General features: G+C 39.5%; 1 long non-coding RNA gene across 1 annotated transcript in view; it reads right to left on the reverse strand.

Moving 5' to 3' along the window:
- LOC136755253 (uncharacterized) overlaps positions 1-8,834 on the reverse strand; it is a 33,881-nt gene extending 25,047 nt beyond the window's left edge. Inside the window, exon 1 of the long non-coding RNA XR_010817652.1 lies at positions 8,762-8,834. This is a non-coding gene — a long non-coding RNA (uncharacterized LOC136755253). The remainder of the gene's footprint in view (positions 1-8,761) is intronic.
- Positions 8,835-8,859: the final 25 nt, after the last annotated feature.

Raw genomic sequence — 8,859 nt, forward strand, 5'->3', positions numbered from 1 at the left:
AAAAACATCCAGTATGCGGCAGTCCTGTGGGCGAAAATGCCTTGTTGATGCTAGAGGTCAGAGGAGAATGGGCCGACTGATTCAAGCTGATAGAAGAGCAACTTTGACTGAAATAACCACTCGTTACAACCGAGGTATGCAGCAAAGCATTTGTGAAGCCACAACACGTACAACCTTGAGGCGGATGGGCTACAACAGCAGAAGACCCCACCGGGTACCACTTATCTCCACTACAAATAGGAAAAAGAGGCTACAATTTGCACAAGCTCACCAAAATTGGACAGTTGAAGACTGGAATTTCTGTTGAGACATTCAGATGGTAGAGTCAGAATTTGGCGTAAACAGAATGAGAACATGGATCCATCATGCCTTGTTACCACTGTGCAGGCTGGTGGTGGTGGTGTAATGGTGTGGGGGATGTTTTCTTGGCACACTTTAGGCCCCTTAGTGCCAATTGGGCATCGTTTAAATGCCACGGCCTACCTGAGCATTGTTTCTGACCATATCCATCCCTTTATGACCACCATGTACCCATCCTCTGATGGCTACTTCCAGCAGGATAATGCACCATGTCACAAAGGTCCAATCATTTCAAATTGGTTTCTTGAACATGACAATGAGTTCACTGTACTAAACTGGCCCCCACAGTCACCAGATCTCAACCCAATAGAGCATCTTTGGGATGTGGTGGAACGGGAGCTTCGTGCCCTGGATGTGCATCCCACAAATCTCCATCAACTGCAAGATGCTATCCTATCAATATGGGCCAACATTTCTAAACAATGCTTTCAGCACCTTGTTGAATCATTGCCACGTAGAATTAAGGCAGTTCTGAAGGCGAAAGGGGGTCAAACACAGTATTAGTATGGTGTTCCTAATAATCCTTTAGGTGAGTGTATATATATTGAGGTTAATGAGCATGGGTAAATGGACACAGGTGGAGACAATTAATCAATCAGACAGGGATTATGATTGAATGATGAGAAGCGAGGATCTGAGAACAGATACTGATGAAAGGGAGACCTCTAGTGGTGGACTTTGGGAATGCTCAAGCAGTAACAGTAACAGTACCCCCACCTTGACAGGCGGCTCCAGCCGACCGGAACGAGTGGCAACAGGGACGTTCACGTGGTCGAGTGGAAGGATCAGTCAGGTGGTCTTGATAAAAATCAGAAATAAGGGAGGAATCAAGAATGTCGGAGGCCAGCACCAAAAACCTCTGCTCTGGGCCATATCTCTCCCAGTCTACAAGGTTCTGGATGCGCCCCCGCTGTCTCTGCGACCTGATGAGAGACCTGACCACATACGCAGAACCATCATCAAGTTCAATAGTTGGAGGAGGGGAAGGACTTACAGAGTCGGAAACAGGAGTGAAGGGATCTTCTGCAACTGGCTTTAGAATGGAGATGTGGAATGGAGGCAATATGCGGAAGTGAGAGCGGGGACTTAATTTCCATGAGTGGGTGTGCAGCCGAATGTCCCGCGTACACAACAATACCTCCTGACCTGGCTAAAACTGAGGATCTGGTCTTCTGCAACGATCCACCTGCACCTTCTGACATCAGACAGCTCGCTGCAGACAGACATGGGTAGCCTGCCAGATTTCATCACTGCAATGGAACCAGTCATCCACTGCTGGAAAGTCAGTGGGCTTGTCATTACCGGGAAATAGAGGAGGTTGATAACCTAGCTCGCACTGGAACTGGTGTTGGCCTCAATAGGTGCAGAGGTAACGTCTCCTGGTTCAGTCGCTCAGTTTGCCCATTGGTCTGTGGGTGTAAACCTTTTGAAAAACGATCTATGGCTACTAGGATTGTGGTGTAGCCATTTGAATTGGGGAGGTCGGTGATGAAATTGATTGCGATGTGAGACCATGGTCTGTAAGGAACAGGGAGTGGCTCCAGGATACTGGCTGGGAGTTAGCGAGGAGATTTAGCCTGAACACAGAGCGAGCAGCGACGAAGCGAGTGACATCCTGGTGTAAGGAGGGTCGTCAGAACTTTCGCTGCACTAATAAGAAGGTGCAATGGATTCTGGGATGTCCAGAAGCAGGTTAAGAATAGAGCCAGTGAAGAACCTGGGGACGGATAGAAGAGAAACATGAGAAAAATGAGAGGCAGGACAATTTGACAGTGATAGTTCAGTAGTTATGGCTCGCTGGATCTGGTCCATTATGTCCATTATTGAATGGGAGCTACAATACATGAAGAAGGCAGAATGGGCTCAATGCAAACAGGATGGCTGGGAGTCAAATTGCTGGGAGAGGACGTTCGCTTGTCTGTGTGTTTTTGGAGCCCGGGCAATAGGTGAGTGAAAAATGAAAACTTGTAAAAAACAAAGGGATTTAGTCGCCTGGCGGGTCGGATATATTCAAGGGTTTTGTGGTCCGTAAGGACTAAAAAGGGATGTTGCACACCCTCTAGCCAGTGTCTCAATTCTTTGAAAGTGAGTTTTATAGCGAGGGGTTCCCGGTTTCAGATATCATAATTGCACTCTGACACGTGAGTTTCCTGGAGAAGAATGCGCAGGGAAAGAATTTTGATGAAGTGCCGTGTCGTTGTGATAGAACTGCCCCAACCCCATTTTCGGAACCATTTACTTCCACAACAAAAGGAATGGAGGGATCTGGATGTTTTAGGAGAGAAGCAGTGGTGAAAAGGGACTTGAGATGTGTAAAAGCAGCTGTCGCTGCCTCAGTCCAGGATAGAGTGTGAGTGGAACCCTTGAGCAAGGAGGTTAAAGGGGAAGCCACAGAAATTAAGTCCTGAATGAAGCGCCGGTACAAATTGGCGAATCCCAGGAAACTCTGTAATTCTTTCACTGTCCGTGGTTGGGGCCAGTCCATGATAGCTTTCACCTTGTCCTGGTTCATGTGGACACCATTTTCATACAAGACGCAACACAGGAAAATAATGTGTTGACGGTGAAACTCACACTTCTCTCCCTTAACATACAGCTCATTCTAAAGTAAACACTGGAGGATCTGGCACACATGGGATACATGTTCAGAGAGGGTAATGACAGACATTGTGAAAAACAGTGGTTTCCCCAGGAAAGGATATCACAGGTAGACCAGGAAATTAGTGGCTCTTGGTGCGAAAGCCATGGAAGCCCCAGAATTATGTCAGCTCCAGGGAAGTCGATTACTAAGAACAGTAGTTATTCCATGTGTAGAAGTCCGATGCACAAGGTGATTGGGATTGTCATAGCCGTGATCTGACCGGAGCCGATGAGCTGATTGTTTACAGTATGTATGTGGAGAGGAGGTTCACAGGGTGAGAGATGGATGTCAAAGTGGGTCACGGTCTTCCGGTCGATGAAATTGCTTGCGGATCCCAAATCTATTAGAGTGGAGACAAACATGGTCTTAGTATTCAGTTGGATCTTAGTCGACACCATGATGAAGTCACAGGAGGACATTGCCTTGTACTCACAGTGCCGTCTGGTGAAATCGTAGGCATGTTTGGAGCATGAGTCACGGAAATAACAGGCTTGTCCACAGTACAAACAAAGGTGCATCTGTAAACGTGATGTTCTTCGAAGGAGAGTCTTGTGTGCCCTAGTTGCATGGGTTTTGTGTCAGTCACGGGACAGGGAGCAGTAGGGCTGAGTCTGACTTGTGTCCGTACATGTTCTGCCGAAGGATTTAAGCAGGTTATCCAATCTCACTGCCAACTGAATAAGTCGTTTGCGACCAAGGGTTTCGTCCCGGCAGGCGAGTTCAGATACTGATTAAAGGGAGACCTCTGATGGCGGTCTTTGGGATTGCTCAAGCAGTAGATGTAACCGCAAAAGTCACTTAACTGAAGGGGCACATACTGTGTGTGAGACTGACCAACTATTTAATTGCAGCTCTATTCGTAAAACTGTTATATAATATTGCATCTGTGTTTGAAGTTCATGTTTTGAGAATGTTGTCCTAAAATTTGTTGTAACATATATCTAGGACTGAAACTATGCAGTGGTTGTGCATTTACTATAAATAAGGACATATTTTCTTGATATTGGGGTTTGCTGCTTTTTACTTCAATAAAGCTCAAGATGGTTATTAGGGCTTTCTTCTTTTCCCTCCTACAGTGTGTTTTCTGTTCATTTCAATATAACCTTGTGAACTTGTAAAGACTAAAGAGTGCAGCCTGAGTGAAAACCTGTATGTTCTTATTGAAGATGATTTCAGTTCCTTTAATGTATGTCAATAAATCTAACTGATACTAGTGCATAGCTTGTTATAACATGAATCCAATAGGAAATCTAATTTAGGAGAAAGCCTTCTACTTTTATATAACTATTACGAAAGTACATGCCTTAAGCAAATATATAGCTGTATCTGTGCCAAGTTATTTAAAGTGCTAAAGTGGTTGACTCCACAGATCACTGACATCAGACAAAATAAATTAAATTAAATTAAAAAATCCACTTAATAATCAACTACTCCCTGGGAAGATATACAGTTCCTTTGTGTACTGTTGAGGACTAAGGCTGTAATACAGGATTCCTGGACAATATAGGTTAGGCACAAAATTCACTTGTTTTAATAACTCTGAAGTAGATTTCTAAATGAAAAATATGCCTTTTTAATATGCCTTGTATCTTAAGTTTTTCAACTATTGCAACATATCCGAGAATCTAAGACTCTGTTGCTTAGTTTCAGACCTTCAGTGAATTAGCTTCTAGGGATTAGGGACCTCTCTATATGTCCCATATTACATTCACACTGTTTGCATTCCCTACAGTCTGGCATATTCTCTGTCCCCCAACTTTGGGATAACATGCATTCATTTTTTGTTTGTTTGTTTTCCTGTTTTGTTTAGAAAACACATTTTATTATTATTCATAGGAAGTAACTTTAAATATGTATATTGTATACAATACATCTCCTTGATCTTATTTAGTGTGCTTGAAAGACAAAACGGCATCAGTAATTAAATGTTCTGTTGCAAACTGGATATTTTATAATTTGCAATTTGTTCCAAAAGTACAAATGAGCATCTAATCAAATATCAAGTGATTTCTAACCAGATGACTCATGAAGTAAAAATAGGTAAATATAGTTACAATCTGGACATGTCAAAGGACATGTTCCTCAAATTATTGCTTCTAGAATTTAATAATATTGTGTGATTCTAAGACTGTACATTTATTTTGTCAATGTCTGGAACAGGGATGTCAATATCATGCATCATCCAGCACCCAGACAACACTTGCAATTTTCCAACTAAAAGCATTTTATTCTATCTAAAAAGTAAGTAAAGTTCTATCTAAACAATCAATACTTGGTGTATGGGACATGATCTGGATTTCCCCACTGTTCTGGACATTTTTTTTTCCCACAAACTTTCCTTTGCTTAATTAAAATCTTGATGCGTCAAAATGTCTTAAAGTTTATCCTTTACTAGTACTTTAAGAAACTGGGGAGTTCTTCCTGAATCTGAATTAATTTAAAATGGCACACTACCATCAATTGAACATAGCCAGTTTCAGAAAGGTTTTATATCCTCTATTGAAACTCTGGTTCAAGCTGTTGAATTTTTCTTCACAACTGTATCTCTTGACAATCACTACTTGGCAGCATACCAGTCTGTACATTGTCCAAACTTTGAATGGTTATGAATTCTGCTTGTCTAGTATCAGCTCTTACACATTCCACTGAACACAATACTCCAAAATTGAAAATCTCTAACCCCAAAATACCTCTCTGTAATTTCAGCAGAATACTGGTATGTCCCCAGCCAGTTTATGTTTATTTACTCCTGGAGTTGTAATCATCCCCAATCTCTAGTCAACACAGTGTCATCAAGTTTGTAGTTGTCATTTATATATAATCTATAATCTATAAGCAATATAGATATATAAAATAAGATAAATATAGAATAACAGATTTTACAAAACTGTACTTGTATCATTTTCTAAGGCTAACTCTTTCAAGGTGTTTCTTATGGGATGCAAGCATGCATATAGGAAAGATTTTCTTGGGTAAGTTAGAAAATATATACTGAGATGATAAAGCAGCATGAGGTAGTCATTATTTATGCACTGTATATTTGAAAAAACAAAAGTAATTAATGGTTCCCCATAAACAGTACAACAATGTTTACATTATTTTTTGCCAAAAGCAGTGCCCTCCAAAATGTTAAGTTTGATTCTGAAATCTTAATTCTTTACAGTGGAAATATTTTGGTTTGTTTTATTTTTGGTGAATTTAAATACGATTATGCTTGGTAAAGATTAGATTTAATCTTTACTCTTTTCTAGAATCTGTTCTCTGCCAGCTATAATTCTTGGTTGCAGACTAACTGCTATTGGTCTCCTGGAATGAGTATCAATCTATTACACAAGAGCAGTGACTGAAAATAACATCAAAGCACTTTAAATGACTGTGCTTAAGGCATACAGGTCAAGACAGTGCCATACAGGGATGACATCTACTTGTATTGCACTGACAAATAGTCCATCATGGTAGCAAGCCAAATTATAGTACTGCATAGCAGCTGGCACATTTGTGAACAGAAAAAATCTAGCCCTGGATTAGCTACACTCTATCCTGTCAGAATAGATGGCATTTAGACACAACAGAAATTGCCCTTCAGCATTAACTATATAAAATAAGGGTTATGCAAAGAAATAAGTGGAAAAACACATTCTTATTTGGAATTTTGAAAACTTACAGTAACAGTTTTGTTTTCAAATGGAAAATCCAACATAACAACACGCGCCAATTGGGAAAGTAATAAGCTGCTTGTTCAAACAACCTTCATGGCCTTCACATTAACATTATAATTTGTCTATATGAAATGTAATTGCATCATTTGCTTTCAGTGATTACACCTAGCATGATAAAGTAATTTTGTATAGAGGTAAATCAGGTATGTAATTGTGTAATTAGTTTTGCTCGTATTGCATATTATATTGTATTGTTTTATTATATTCTGTACTTTTGTTCTAAAAAATTGATTTTGACCTGTACTAATGCATATGTCTTATTCTACAATGTTTATTTTGGAATTGGAAACACACAGTCATTGATGATTTTTCAACTAGAAGGAAATAATTTTGATACAAACAGCTTCTGTGTGCTGTGTTGGGGGGACAACATCCACTGTGTCCTTCAGAAAGTCATGCATTGCAGTCTATGCTCCTTAACCTTGGTAAGGCAGATAGAAAAATAGAAAGAGGGAAACGAATAAACAAAAAAAAAAACTGTACAAGTCCAGCCCATTTAATGGATGTGAAAGCAATCAGTGTTGATAGACTTTCAACCTGAAAATTTGTGCCAGCTTGAATTTAAAAGTATGATAATCTTGGGAATGCCCTTAAAGTACAGATTGATTTGAGATATTGACATTCCAATGGACTTTGACAAGGAAGGGCAAACACAAGATTTTTAGAAAGCAAGGGGAACAGTCTGTCATAGCACATTCACCAATACATTAGATTGATTTCTCTCTATGGATGTCTTTGCACAAAAGTGCATATTCAATCCCGGCTATTCCGTATTATTTTTGATCTCAGAGCATAATCACTGATACAATACAAATATTATGTGAGGTACTGAACATCTTTATTTTACAGATGCAGCTAGAATTGCCAATTATCTGACACTTGCTGAACAAGGTCACAAAACCATACACATACACTCTATTCCTTCTCTATACAGCCATAGTCTTAACACTATGACTGGTCAGAAGTACTCAGAATCACCACATTGCTTTCAGGTACTACTCAGAACAGCGACAAAACAGAACAATATTTTCTTCTGTTTATTCCTGTTGTTTAATGTTTACATCCCACAAACCTTTATTCTCTTCAACATAAGCATTTGCATTATAATTAGAAGCCCATTAAAACAGTATTTCTTGAAACGGGATTGTTAATTTTAGAAATAGCAATAACCATATGTTTGTTTATTAAAAATAACAAGAACATTCACAACATGGTTTGCATTTTTCTTCTCTTCTTGTTCATGTATGGTCCTTTTGTGACACCTAGTGGTTTAGAAAAAATAATAATAAAACAGATTGTGAAATAAAATTGTATTTTATGTATCTGTTTTGCTGTTAGTACCTTAGTCACCGAAAGGAAACGGTGTGTTAACATGTAAAGAACAGGTAGAACTGATTTATTAGTTTTATAAAATGTGATGTAACACTATGAACATAAAACGTGTAGACTACAGACTAGGGATATGTTAATAAATACAGACTGCAAGCCGACCACAGTGGCTTCATTTATCTTGTGATGAAAGACGTGATGAATATAAACACTATGGGGTACACGACCCGCCTAGGAATAATGGTAAGGAAGTCGATAGAAAAATGTTGTATCCGGCGGTATATGTGGTTACTTAACAGAATTAAAACATAAACCGCAGCTTTATATTATTAAGTTTGTATCAGTATAACGATCTGCAAAACACCATTGAGATTATCCTGTTACATCAGAGCAGTATAGCAAACCATAGACCTAAGCGGATTCAGTTCAAAAGCATAGTAGTCAATAGCGAAAGTATCCGGATGGTGCTTACGGGATTTTTGTAGTTTTTCAGCAGCTGAGATTGTAGTTTTTCGTGTCTCATGCAACTGAGCAGAGTCACTTCAAAACGTAGCATATGATAATTAAATATAAAGTGGCATGGCATATCATAATTAATTAAAATATATAATAATACGAAGAGTTTCATACCGTAAATTATTGTGCACATTAATACTTGAAACAGAATAGGAAACTTAAGTTTAAAATGAATAAACCCGCCTGCTACACTTACCATCTCAGCACCTAAAAATTGCGACCATCTCCGCAGTTCGGCGAGGATCTGCGCTGCTGCACCAATGGGATCGGTGCAATCCTGCAGATCTTTGAGCG

This window comes from Amia ocellicauda, chromosome 8 (genome assembly GCF_036373705.1).
Source record: "Amia ocellicauda isolate fAmiCal2 chromosome 8, fAmiCal2.hap1, whole genome shotgun sequence".
NCBI lineage: Eukaryota > Metazoa > Chordata > Actinopteri > Amiiformes > Amiidae > Amia > Amia ocellicauda.